This window comes from Rattus rattus, chromosome X (assembly GCF_011064425.1).
Source record: "Rattus rattus isolate New Zealand chromosome X, Rrattus_CSIRO_v1, whole genome shotgun sequence".
NCBI classification, from domain to species: domain Eukaryota; kingdom Metazoa; phylum Chordata; class Mammalia; order Rodentia; family Muridae; genus Rattus; species Rattus rattus.
In genome coordinates, this window is record NC_046172.1 from 48,163,127 (window position 1) to 48,176,696 (window position 13,570).

The following is a 13,570-nucleotide window of genomic DNA, read 5'->3' on the forward strand; positions in this document are numbered from 1 at the left end:
GGGAGAAAATGGAAATCTAGAATCATTATTTGAGAGAAACTATCCCCATAGTTAGAGGTTAGGATCAGGAATTCAAAATTATGTAAGTAGTAGCATAAATTTGGAGGTAAGGGATCTGTGATGAACATTTGAAAACATCTATGAAACAGTAGTTCAATATTATTATTGAGATCAATTCAGTGAATTAACTAGAACTTTATTCATAGGTAGAAATGGGAGAACAAAGTGGAAGGGGGAACTTCCTCGAAGACATCAAATAGAACTTTAGTTCTCCCATTGAAAAAGTTTGGAGTGGGGAGGTTTCATCTAATCTTAAGATGGAAACTGCTGGAAGCAAGAAGCTAGAGCACAGAAGAGCTGGAGGAAGAAGTGCAATGCCAGGTGTCTAGTCAACCCCTAAGCAATGGTTCTGCAAAAGACTAAAGCAAACAGGAAAAAAAAAAACAAAAATAGCAGAGAAAGATAATGGTTGGAAACCAGCGAAAAAAAGCACAAGATACTGAGATTCCAGGACACATCCTAACCTCTAACTATGGGGATAGTTTCTCTCACATAATGATTCTAGATTTCCATTTTCTCCCATGTAATCTATCTTAAATAATTCATTCATAGGAAGCCCGAGTTGAATAATGTTCCTGATTCAGCCAAAGAGGCCACCTCACAAAAAATAAAGGCAGAGTGGGGGAAAGAGTCTCAGGTAATAGTTCCCTCAGAGATTGTCACTGTACCAGAGAAGCAGATACCTGCTCTCACTGATACTCCTGTGCTCTATAAGGAAATCAGCACCACAATGGTGACTACATCTGCCTCCAAGGCAGTGTTGGAATCTTGGGCCAGAACTGCAGTCAATGCTAAGAATCTGTTCTAGGCAGGGTTGTCCAAGGCAATATTGGAGACCTATGGGGAAATGTGGTGTGTTCATGGGACAAGCCTTCCTGTGACCTCAAGTGGTTGGATTTGGCTGCAGTACCATGCTGAACAAGCCTGGGTACCCAATTAGAAAGGGAAAGTGGTTGCCCTCTTCCTGCTTCCTACCTGCACATTTCTATCCCGACACCTGGAGGACACCATGCTGTGTCCCAAGTGTGTTCATAGGAACAAGGTCTTAACTAAGAGCCTCGAAGGATAAAAGACAGCTCTCTTAAGTTTGGGCTAGCTGTGGGCATCACTCACTCTTGTGGTGTGATCGACAGTGCTGCAGCTGACACTGAGATGGATGGAAATCCACATCTATGCTTTTGTTTTTAAAGGTTTTTTTTTTGTTTTTTGTTTTTGTTTTTGTTTTTGTTTTTTTTTTCCGGAGCTGGGGACCGAACCCAGGGCCTTGCGTTTGCTAGGCAAGCGCTCTACCACTGAGCTAAATCCCCAACCCCCACATCTATGCTTTTGAAGGTGCTCATCTCACCAAGAAATTATGGGATATTGGAAGTTAGTTGATGCTTAAGTAAAAGCCAGCGAGGCCACCAAAATTTCCACCTCTGCTCGTTGTGATGACTAAACATTGGGAGTGGCCTCCTACTCTTGCATAAAGATAAAAACGTACCCTATGTGTTTTGCTGCAAGTAGGTCCTGTGGCAGGAATACACCATCTCCAGATACAACAGTTGCTTGTCCTGTCACCAGCACAATGGGGTCATAGCCAGTTTGATTGCCAACTGTAAAGACTTAGCTTGTGCCTGTAGCCTCTGTGTGTCCTCTTCCCTGGGTTATAGTGTGTTGTTAGTGTTTAGCACTTGGGTTTGTTTTCTGCTGTTGTAAAATATTACACCACCACCCCCCCCAAAAAAAGAAAGAAAGAAAAGAAAAGAAAAGAAAAGAAAAGAAAAGAAAAGAAAAATTTTGGAGTGATGGAGAGTTCTTTTCCTCTTCACTATCTTTGCTTTGGGAAGCAATTTTTAGTCAAGTGTGATACTATTGTGGTTTGAAATTTGCCTCAAATCCAAATATTTCTCAGTCATCTGCTTTTATGGGGATGTTAGGGGAAAATGATTTAGGCTTACAACCCAAAAGATAAGAGAAATGATTTTAAACCAAGAGACTATATCTGGGAAGGTTAGCTACCCGTGAGTATCTTACCAAGATAATTTTGAGAGCTACAGATTATTGTAAGGATAGGATTGGGATGATAGGAAAAAGGAGTCGCTAGAGATGCAAAAAAAAAGCAATGTAAATAGAAGGAAATAGAGGCTAGGGAGGTGGCTTAGTGGGCAAGAATGCTTAGCACAGAATCTTGAGGACTTGAGTTTGGAGCCCTAGCACTCACATTTAAAAAGCCTGATATGCTACGTATGACTGCCCATACCTGTAACTTCAGTGCCAGGCCAGAGACAGGAGGATAACTTGGACTTAAAGCCATCATATAGGTAAGCAAAGCCGACTCTCTAGGTTCTGTCTTAAGGGGATAAAGTGAAGAGTTCTAGAGGACACCTAATGTCCTCTGTCTTTCCCATGTGTACAGGAGTGCACACACAGATGGAAGCACACATGCACACATAAATACCACACACTTATCCATGCACAAAAGGGGAATGTCTAGAGGAACAGAATGTGGTTATTTTGTCTGTTAGCAATCTGGCTAGATATACCTGAAGAATTCAGATATATAGTACAATTCATTTTTATTGTTGCCTAATCACAATAGCTAGAAATGAATCCTCAGCCTTAGATGGCCATCAAAATGATAAGTAGAAAGTGGAAATATAGTACAAAAACAAGTGGAATTATAATCACTACTGTGAAAAGGATATTATAGAAGTTTTAGGAAAATGTATATATAGTATTATATTGAGTAAGGGCAATCCAGGGGTTAGGAAGGCAGATGTTCTTTCTTATATGAATATCCTCATTTCAAGGTTTTTAAAATTTGACAGTCAGTTGGAGTCAGCATTTGCAGAGCCCCAAATGTTTGAAATAAGCCATCAGGGGAGGCATTGTGATGATGTGGATATTAAAATACCTGGGCTATAAAAGTATGGGGGAGCCGAATGATGGTGACCTATGCCTGTAATCCTAGTATTTGGGAAGCAGAGATAGAAGAATCTCTGTGAGTTTGAGGCCAGCCTGGTCTACAGAGGGAATTCCAGGACAGTTAGGACTACAGAGAGAAATCCTGTCTTGAAAATCAAAAAAGGAGTATCAGTGAATATTATATGTAGAAAGGTTTAAACAGAGATGTGACAGGATAGTGGGGATAGGTGAAATAAAGGAGAAACTTAAGGATGTATTAAAAATATAGAAATTACTACTTTGTAAGCTAGGAAAAATGTAATCCAACAACAGCTTGGAATATAATTATGTATTGGTGCAAAATGCTGCTTCCGGAAACCATCATTTGTAAATGGAAATCCCAGTACAGGATAACTTCCTGTGCGTTGTTAACTATAGACCCCCCATTCCAAATAACGAAGGGTATTGTTCTTTATTTTTTCCACATGAACTAGAAGGTTGCTGATGATACACAGTCTGTGGTTTCAGGACACCGAAAAAAATCGTTGAACTAAGTTGGAGCCTTCCCCGTGGCTAGTGTTTATAGCCCCAGAAAGTGCTATTTAGATAGTTAGTGGAGAAAAAATCATTAACATTCTTACCAGCTGTGGTCTTAAAGCTATAATACTGCTATTCCAGAAAAGATATGCTTCAATGGGGAATAGTGACATTACTGTTTTGAGACCAAACAACTGTTTTCTGATTGGATTTGAAATTCATTCCCTGACAGGGCACCTTAGGTATTGAAAATTCAGACAAAAACCTATGGCTACATCTGAAATCAACTAAAACCAAAGCATTTGGGAACACCTTTGAGTGATTTTCTTGATTGGATCATTTGAGGTTGGAAGATGCACACTAAATTTGGGTCACATTTTCTAGTAGCACGTGTACGCGTGCGTGTGCGTGTGCGCGCAGACACACACACACACACACACACACACACACACACAAAGAGACAAGGAGAGAGAGGGGGAGTATAGTTCTGTAGCTCTAGAGAGCCTTGACTTTATGAGGGAGGAGTTCGGAGGGACAGTAATAGGGATGGTAAATAATGATCACAATTAATTGCATTTTACATAGTATGGAATTGTCTAAAAATAAACAACATTGATGGCAAACAAAAAAAATCTACCCCAATTTAGCTCTTTGAATACTGCCTTAGAACCCTTCAGCTATAATAACTGGGGTCAAGAGACCAAATATTTCACTATGGAACTAGTGTGGCTCCTTAGAGGTCAGTGTGGCTCTACACTATAACCATTGTTTACATTAAAACAAAGTGTGACTGTGTTTTAATTCTAGCAGTCTTTAAATTGGCAAGTAACGTGAGAATTGCTGGCCACTTAACCATTCAAAGACTACATTGGTTATCTGGTTCTGTGTAATTGTGGCAGCCCTTAAATTGGAAGAATACCCTAACTGGAAAGAGTATCATCAAATTTGTACTATTTACCTCCTTCTTTTCAATGTGTAATGTAGCTAACCTGCTTAATGTATGATTGCACTTAGAATATCAGCCTAACAACTCAATACCTGATGGGTAAAGAACATTAAAGTTTTGACAGAATGAATAGCTCATACCACATGGATCCTCCTAAGAACTGCCCTGGACATGACCACCATTGTGAGTCCAGTGGGAGAGCTGGAGGCTTTATGATTTGTTGGGTGGCGTACCAGCGCCATGCCAAATGTAGTTTGTGGATTTCTGAGAAGAGCAGCGCTTACATTGCTTGAGGCTGTATTTGACAGATTCGATTCTATAGGTTTTACTCTTGCATTGTGGTTTTTATTTTTCTTTATTTCTATTGCAGCTGGAACTATACACAGAACATAAAGTGAATAAATAAATAAATAAAATTTAAAAAAGGAAAAAGAAAACTAATGTAGTATATTTAAAAAAGAGCTGTTTGAGATGAAGAGATGAATAAAGACTATCATTTTGGAAATTGTGGGGAAAAAAATTAAAGTAGGTGTGATAATTTGGCAGACCTAGGCAGTACTTCAAGGACTGGGATCTTGAAATGATCTGGGGTGCCATGTAGCTTGTGGTTAACTCTGTAAATATATACACAAGATTATAAATATGTATATATATATATATATATATGTGTGTGTGTGTGTGTGTGTGTGTGTGTGTGTGCATGTGTGTGTGAATGTTTTTATCTATACCCTCTTCTTACAGAATTATCGAGTCAGGAAAGACATACATCATAATGCAGTGAAAAATATATTAAAATTATTCTAGACTCTTTCCGGTTCATGCTCTATTCTATTTGTGTCGACAGCTATGATTCTATACCTGAGACATTAAAGTAAGGAAGGAAGTCCTACTGGATGGCTGAAAACTCTACTGGAACAAATATCTGGAATCCTCATTTATGTAGCTCTAAAAGTAAAGATTCACTCACATGTTTATTATTTTGTAGCGTCTTGGTTAAAGCTTTGATAGACAACCAACAATAAGACAGAAAGAACTTTTCGGCAGTCTTCAAGCTCTTCAGATGTTGAGCACACATCCTGAGTAAAATCCAAGGATAATCATAGTTTTGAGGAATTATGAATTATTCCATGTGAAGGTGGGGTTTTTGAAGAATGTAGAGGGCAGTTTCAACAGAGCGCTCAATCAAAGGTTTTTAAAAGTTGACTTTGATAAATAATAAGGTCCTTACTATTCTTAGTTTAATCTGCCAATTTTATTCCTTCTGGGGTCTGTTCTTTTTTCTGGTCTCGATCCTAGAGACTAACCACCAAGGCCGTCATCACCATAGCTTCCATCACTAGCCACTCGTATTAGATTTGGCCAATGGCAGGCAACTGGAAGAAGCTGGAGTCTTAGAAAAGAAATGGCAGACTTGTTATTTCCTGCTGTCTTCCGCCTGGGGCCCATGGTTTTGTTTTTGGGTCATCTTTCACGATCACAGCCCATGCCAGGAAAATCCTCCTCTACAGCTCCATATCTCTCTGGCTCTGAGGAGGTACTGTCATTTCCTTCTCAGGTATCACCAGTTTTGTGTTTAAGGTTTGCCATTATGACTAACGTATGGGCATTTCCTGAGCTCCCACGGATTCCCTTTATTCGTCTTTTACCCTTTTGTAAGTCTCTTGAATCATTTGCCACGTATTTTGTTGTTGTCCCTCCAACACACCCCGAGGTCTTGATGGTAGAAACTGTGAAGCATTTGTTAAAGATCATTCTGTGGAAGCTTCTGAAAATTTCACCCAACTCCTGAATTTTTGCTCTCTACATCACAGACCTTCCTGTTTCTTCTCTTTCAGGAAGTTCTTGGGGGAAAAGTCTTTAAAAATTGAGCAGCCATGAATGTATTAATTTTTTCTCTAGGCTCTGGCTGGATGTTCTGTCCATGGTAATAAAGCTCTGAAAGGAGAAATACATTCTGGAGAGTCCTGTCTCCTCCAGCTGCAGATGTGACAGGGAGAATGAGGCTAAGTAAAGACGATGATAAACAAGCTAAATGCCCTGGGATGAGCAACAAAGATTTGTGGATGGATTCCTTGAGTTCCTTTTTTAAAAAAGAAATATGAAACGATTCATGAATTTGCACGTCATGCTTGCATAAGGGCCATGCTAATCTGGGCAATCATTCCAATTTTAGTGTATGTGCTGCCAAAGCAAGCATTCCTGGAGTTCTTTTACCTACCTTAGTTTTTTCAATTAGGAAAACTGAAGTATACTTTACATATAGTAAAATTTGCTTCGCTAGACTATATCTCTGTGGGGTTTCACAAACACATACAATCATACAACTTCCGCCACAATAAAGATACAAAACAGTTTTATTTGCTTCTAAATAACTCCTGCCAGCTGCCCATTTGTGCTCTGCCTTCCCCCCCTCCCCGTGCCTGTATTGCCTGTTAAACTCATATTCTCTTTTCCAGTCTCACAATTTTGCCTTACCAAGAGTATCACGTGAATGGAATCCTACGGTATGCATCTTTGAGGTGTACCTTTCACCTTGTAGTCTAATACAGGGCTTCTCAACCTTCCTAATGCTATGACCCTTTAATACAGTTCCTCATGTTGTGATGACTCCTTCCTCCCAACCATCTCATTATTTTCATTGCTACTTTATAACTGAATTTGCTACTGCTATGAAACAAAATGTAAATGGGTTTTGAAGTTAGAGTTTTGCCAAAGGGGTCACAGGTTAACTCACAGGTTGAAAACCAGAGGTCTGTCAGATTCATCCACCCATTTGTTTGTATCAGTAGTTTATTCCTAGTTATTACTGACCAGTATTTTAATCCATTTATGCAAACTATTTTATCCATTCTCCATCCGCCAGCAAGGGAAATTTTAGTTCTTTCTATTTTGCAGATATTGCAAAGAAAGTTATTGCCATCAGCCATGGTCAGGTTTTTATGTGAACATTAATTTTCATTTCTTCTGGGAGTGGGATGCCAGTATCATGATGAGTTTAAAACTATGAGAAACTGTCAAATGATTTTTCTAAAATGTCTGTACTATTTCGTATCCCAACTTTTTCCCACAAGGGAATCGTATTAGGTGTTTTATTTATAAGTATCAGCAGACATTAGATCCATACAAATAAACATTTTCTCAAATGCGCTCCAAATCAATGATCTGATTAAAGAAGCTTTATATTTCCTTGATCTTTTGTATTTGGAGCTTCTTAACCTTATCTCATTTTGTCTTTGAAAAGACAGACTTACATCTATAAAGAGGACTTTTTGGACCCACAGGACACAGAGACCTAAGAAGACATGGATGAAATAATGAAAAACAGGTAATGAGTTTTTGAACATAAATGTCTATTACGGTACATTATTATCCTAGCAGAAGTAATCTAATAACTAGGAATGTCATAAACCTCTGGGTTCTTATCACTCTAGGAGATACAATAGGAATCTAATGTGGGCTGGCGGTGAGATAAGGCCCCTTTGCCATTAGTACATGGCTGCATTATTAGTTGTTATGCAGGTGGTGCTCAACTTTTCTTTTTTTAAGTTTGGAGCAGCCTATTGATTTTGCTGTTGTTGAGCTCCAAGTCCAGAGAAATGGATAGTGCATGTTAACAGCAAACCACAACAATCTCCCCTTCCTGAGACCTGCTGCTGCTTGCTGTGTAGGGGGCAGCTGCCTGGTAGATGTGAATAATTGATTTTTCAGCTGGCGCCCCAGCGTCAGTCATTTTCATCAGTCAGCAGGCGAAGACATTCTGCAGCTTCTCACTGTCCCTGGCTCTAAGCATGTGACATCTTTGCTTAAGAAGGCCTGCAATGTGGTGACTGCTAATTGCCTGCACTTTTAAAGTGAGTTTTCTTAGGCTCTCATTGTCTCCCTCCAAACCCATTTTAAAGTATATATTACTGGGCTGATTTTATCTCCTGAATTGGATTGGCTGATGAGCTCCGGGCAGCTGTGATTTGTCATATTTTTAGCTCTCAGATGACTGGTGATTAGAAAGCAGACTAAGTAAGGGATATGGTGTTAAAGGTCATGAAGTCATGACCCAATGATCATACTATCAAGCAGCCCCTACATTGTAACAGTTAATGTGCTCCCTCATATTTCGATCAAAATCAGTCACATGTTTATTGAGATGGGGAACAAAATGTCTCCTTTCTCAGTTTTTCTTTGAGGGAATTGTGTTATATAAGAAAAGTTTCAGTTCTCTAAACTTTTAGCAATGAGGCTATACATTGGCTTTTTACATGATTAGAACAGCTATACATATGAATATATGAAAAGTAACATAGAAAGTAAAATATAACATCTATAAAAGTTTAAAAACTTTCTAAAAATCCACATATGTTTCAAACAAATACAATATATGAGTTTGTTTTATAACTGACATTATACTATTTATTTATTTTTTGACATTATACTATTTAAACAATTTTCTAAACCTTCTGTTTTCCTTAACAGTATCTTATGATCTTCTTTCTATGTCATTAACTGGAAGCACGTGCCTTTTATTTTGTCATATTTTGGTAAATATAAATAATGGTTAAGTAAGTAAGTTTCAATAGCCTAAGGCTATAGGACTTCATCTGCTTTTGTTTGTTTGTTTTTGTTTTTGTTTTTTCATTTGTTTTTTTGAGACTGGTCTCACTGTGTAGATCTGCCTGCCTGGAACTTAGTAAGTAGACCAGGCTGCCTGTGAACTCATGAAGATTCGCCTGCCTCTGCTTCTTGAGTGTTGCGATTAAAAGTGTGTCTCATCATACCCACTCTTCACCTAATTAGTTTTATGGAGAAATTACTACAAGTAACATATATAAGTAAATTTTAAATATGTATACTTGAATATATCTACATATTCAAATCACCTTTGAAGACATTATAACCAATTTAATCTGTCAACAAGAAAGGAGATAATATCAATAGACATGATCATTCTCTTTGTCTTCTTTATTATACTGGCTAGTAGCCCAACAAGCTTTTCTATGTTTTGCATGCCATTTTATATCCTCCTGTGGATTGGTCTGTTTGCAGTACCTTTTGGTCCACTCACACCTGTAGGTTTCTTTTATTTCCACCGTATCCTGCCCAAGTGATATTGAGTGTCCCTCATAGATATCATGTTTTCCTCAGACGTCGTAGGACTCTTGGGATTAGGGATTTAGATCCTGAAGACAGGAATGTTTTGGCTCAAAAACTGGCTCTGCCGCTTAGCAACTAACTCGATTTCTGTTGTAGTTATTTTGTACATTAGTCTACTCACTTGAAAATAGTATTAACTTCATGGAACTGTTGTGGGATACTTAGAATGATGCTTAGTACTTAGTAAACACCACAAATGGTTATTCTTTTTAAATTATATGCTGTCTTAGAGTTTCTAGTGCTGTGATGAAGCACTGTGACCAAAAAGCAAGTTGGGGAGGAAAGGGTTTATTAGGTTTACACTTCGACATTGTAGTCTGTAACTGAAGAAAGTCAAGGCAAGAACCTGGGGGTGAGAGCTGATGCAGAGGCCATGGAGGGTTATTGCTTAGGGCTTGCTCTCCATGGTTTGCTCAGTCTGTTTTTTTTATATAATCCAGGACCACCTAACCAGGAATGGCACCATACACCATGGGCGCGCGCCTCCACTGATCGTAGAATTGAGAAAATGCCTTACAGCTGGATCTTTGGGGAGGCATTTGCTCACGAAGCTTCTTCTTCTCTTAGTGACTCTTTTCTCAGAGCCGGGTTGACATAGCAAAACGAAATGCCAGTATACTTGCTCAGTGTGAAATGTCAATAAGTCTTTCATTTAGGGTAAGGTGTAGTAGTATACATCAGTAACCCCTATACCTAGGAAGCTGAGACAGGGCATCTCAAGTTTGAGGTCAGCCTGGACTACCTAGCAAGACCATCTCAAGACCAAAAACACTACAAAGCAAACAAAAAAGTCCCCTAAATTAAAACCAAAGTAAAAAAAAAGATGTCTTATCCTTGGCAAAATTTTATAACCGACTGTTCTACCGGTATTTAATGCATTAAAAGATCTTCAGCTAGAGATGTTTTTCTTTAAAAAAAACACCTAGCCTTTTCTTTGAGATTCAAATCTTAAATCTTAAATCTTATGGATAAAAAACTGTGGATCCTGTTCCCCTAACTGGGCTACCTTGTCTGGCGTCAGACGGAGAGGGTGTACATAGTCCTGCAGAGACTTGATGTGCCAGGGTGGGTTGGTACCCAGGGGACCTCCCCCTTCTCAGAGGAGAAAGGGAGGCGCTGTGTGAGCAGAGACTGGGGGAGCTGTGATTAGATGTAAAGTATTAAATAAATTAATGAAAACAAATAAAAGAAAGAAAAGAAAACGAACACATTTTGGTTATATATTTAGTGGGGTAATGCTGAAGTTGGAACATCTTTGGATGACAAAGCATATTGTTCAGGTGATGATGGACAACTGCAATAAGGCAAAATAGAGTGCTTTTGCATGTAATAAAGATGATGAGACACTAGAAACATTTACTACACAATTCCAGAGGACTTCATTCTAGCTGTATCAGAAAATCAGATAGCCAAACACAAGTCAAAGTTGTCAGATTGAAAAAGGTGACATCATCTGAGAATTACAGGAGAAGAATGTGAAACTTCAAGAAAGTTGTAGTGGTTAAGGACTAAATATTTAGGGAGAGCTCTTTCTAGGTTTACGAGAGGGTAGATTGTATTGCTTTTATTAGAGCTATGTGGTCAGTAGTTGGTTTCTCATCTGTATTATTTGGCCGAAGTTGGAGAAATGTCACAGGATTAGACAAGCAAGAGCCAAACCGTGATAAACAGAAACTTTTGGGTAATGATATGGTTTCTATAAATAAATCAATAAAGACTGTTTACTTAGAAAATATATATATATATATATATATAATGTGTTTTATAAAAAGAAGCAGAAGTACCAAATTTTGATAAAAGTTAAATCTTTTTAAGCCAATAACCCTTTAGTAGGAGTTGCCCGTCTAACTTTTCTTGACTAATAGAATGTAGTATGTGGGCTCCAGAGCCTCCATTCCCTTCACATGCTGCCCTGGGACTTCCATTTCATAAGGAGGAGTTAGATTAAAGAGCCACAAGGACGGACAAATTCATCTATGCCATACGTTCTGGCTGAACCAATCCATAGCTGGGCTGCCACTCAAATATACATCCTATAAAGATCAGCAGAAGAACTACATAGTCGACATGTAGAATTGTATGAAGTGATAAATTGTTGTTGTTTTAAGCCACTGAGTTTTGAGGTGGTTGGTTTATAGCAATAAGCTGAATGCATAATTCTAGAGGATTTTCATCTCAGCTGTGCACATTTTTCCCATTAGAGTGCTTTGGCACAGAAAGAAATCTAAGGCTTTAACAAGTTCTTTTATCTCTGATTGCCAATAAGAATGCAGACTATCCTTCCCACTTCCAAAATTGTGCTCCACTTTAGTTTTTTTTTTTCTGTATTTCAGAGGAAGAGCACAAGGGTGCAATTTTGGAATTGAGCCCATGTTTATAGAGAGCTCCCTTGGACTAGGGGCTGTGAGCTCAAGTATCATTTAGCCTGCATTTTATGTATGTTGAACTCTCTACTAAGTGTCAGGCAGTTTTTAAAATTTCTAAAACTCTACTTCTAAGGTTCTGAAATTAAGTATATGATTGGGGTTGGAATCAAGAGGCATTCACGGTGCTGCAGAACTTTTTTTTTCAGAGTTGGCATAAGGATTGTAAAAATATGAGAAGCCATTCACCTTTTCTGTCCCTGCTTTCCTCAGCTGTAGAGCAAGGTGCACAAACCATATCAACAATTTTAAGTTGTTTCTACTCCAAATTGCCCATTTTTTGATTTGTTTTGTTGTGCATTTAAAAACATTCTATATATTCCTTTAAACTTTATAACTTTTAAAAATGTTTTTATTTGTTATTATACTCTTGCTGATTTCAATTTCAAATTTTCTGCTTAATTATGCTTTTTTCTGTGGTTCAGCCAAATGAATCAAATAGAGGTGTGTGTGTGTGTGTGTGTGTGTGTGTGTGTGTGTGTGTGTGTGTGTGTTTTTATTGGTAAATTCATACTTTTTTTAGCAATAAATTTATAAATATACTTTTATTAAATGATTAAACTATAGGATGTTATGTATTTAATAAACTCCATAACTATCACCTATAATACAATTTAATACAATTTTATTATATCTTTCACTTATATGGTTTCTATAGATGGCTCTGGCAATCTAGGCCAACATAGTATAGTAGTTTCATTCCATGTATTTGATGGTTTGATTGATGCTCGTTGGGATAACAGGGATGATTTGGGCAAATGTTATAATTCAGTAGACTACTTTAGCCTCTTCCACATGGTTTCAAACACCCCTCATCATATATATATATATATATATATATATATATATATATTTTGTGTGTGTGTGTGTGTGTGTGTGTGTGTTGTTCTAATTCATGGAAAATTTGCAGGAATCAGTTCTCTCCTTCCATCTTTACACTGTCGAGGGCGTCAAGGTCAGGTCCTGAGTCATGCCAGGAAGCGCCATTACTCATTGAATCTTACTAATTCTACATATTATGTGTTTGAGGTTCCAAAGAGAAAGAACAAACTACAATGTGCCAGTACATTTCAATCTTCAGCTGCCATTGTATTTGTTATTGTCCTGTAGCCAAAGCAAGTCACTTGATCAAGCCCCAATTTTAAGAGGTTGAAAGATAGATTTTACTTTTTCATGGAAAGAGCTTCAAAGGGAGGATAGATGTAGAAACAGACAAAACTTGTTCTCAATTTTTTCAGTCTATCATGGTATCTTAGATTGTATGTTTGTTTGATGACCATTACTATGCCATCATTCAATAATCAGTAAATGTATCTTAATTTTCTAAATGGAATTCCCTTGGAAAAACCATTTCCTTCCTTCAGTTTTATAAGATTGATAAAAGCCTCTGTTTTACTTCAAACACAAGTTAGTTTTAGAAAACTTATAATGAATAAAAGTAGGAAGACAGAATCAAAATAATGTCTAATTTTTTGGTCAGTGATAACTATTATTCTGTTATTTGTATAACAATCTAATATAAGAAAGCTGTTATACTTGTTTGTTTAATTTATTTTCTATGTTTGTTTTTGCA

At 37.7% G+C, this 13,570-nt stretch overlaps 2 pseudogenes; one reads left to right on the forward strand and one right to left on the reverse strand.

The window, feature by feature from the left end:
- The first annotated feature begins 317 nt into the window (after nucleotides 1-317).
- On the forward strand, nucleotides 318-1,129 carry LOC116888311 (annotated as a pseudogene).
- Nucleotides 1,130-6,521: 5,392 nt separating this feature from the next.
- LOC116889446 lies at nucleotides 6,522-6,622 on the reverse strand (annotated as a pseudogene).
- Between the last annotated feature and the right edge of the window lie 6,948 nt (nucleotides 6,623-13,570).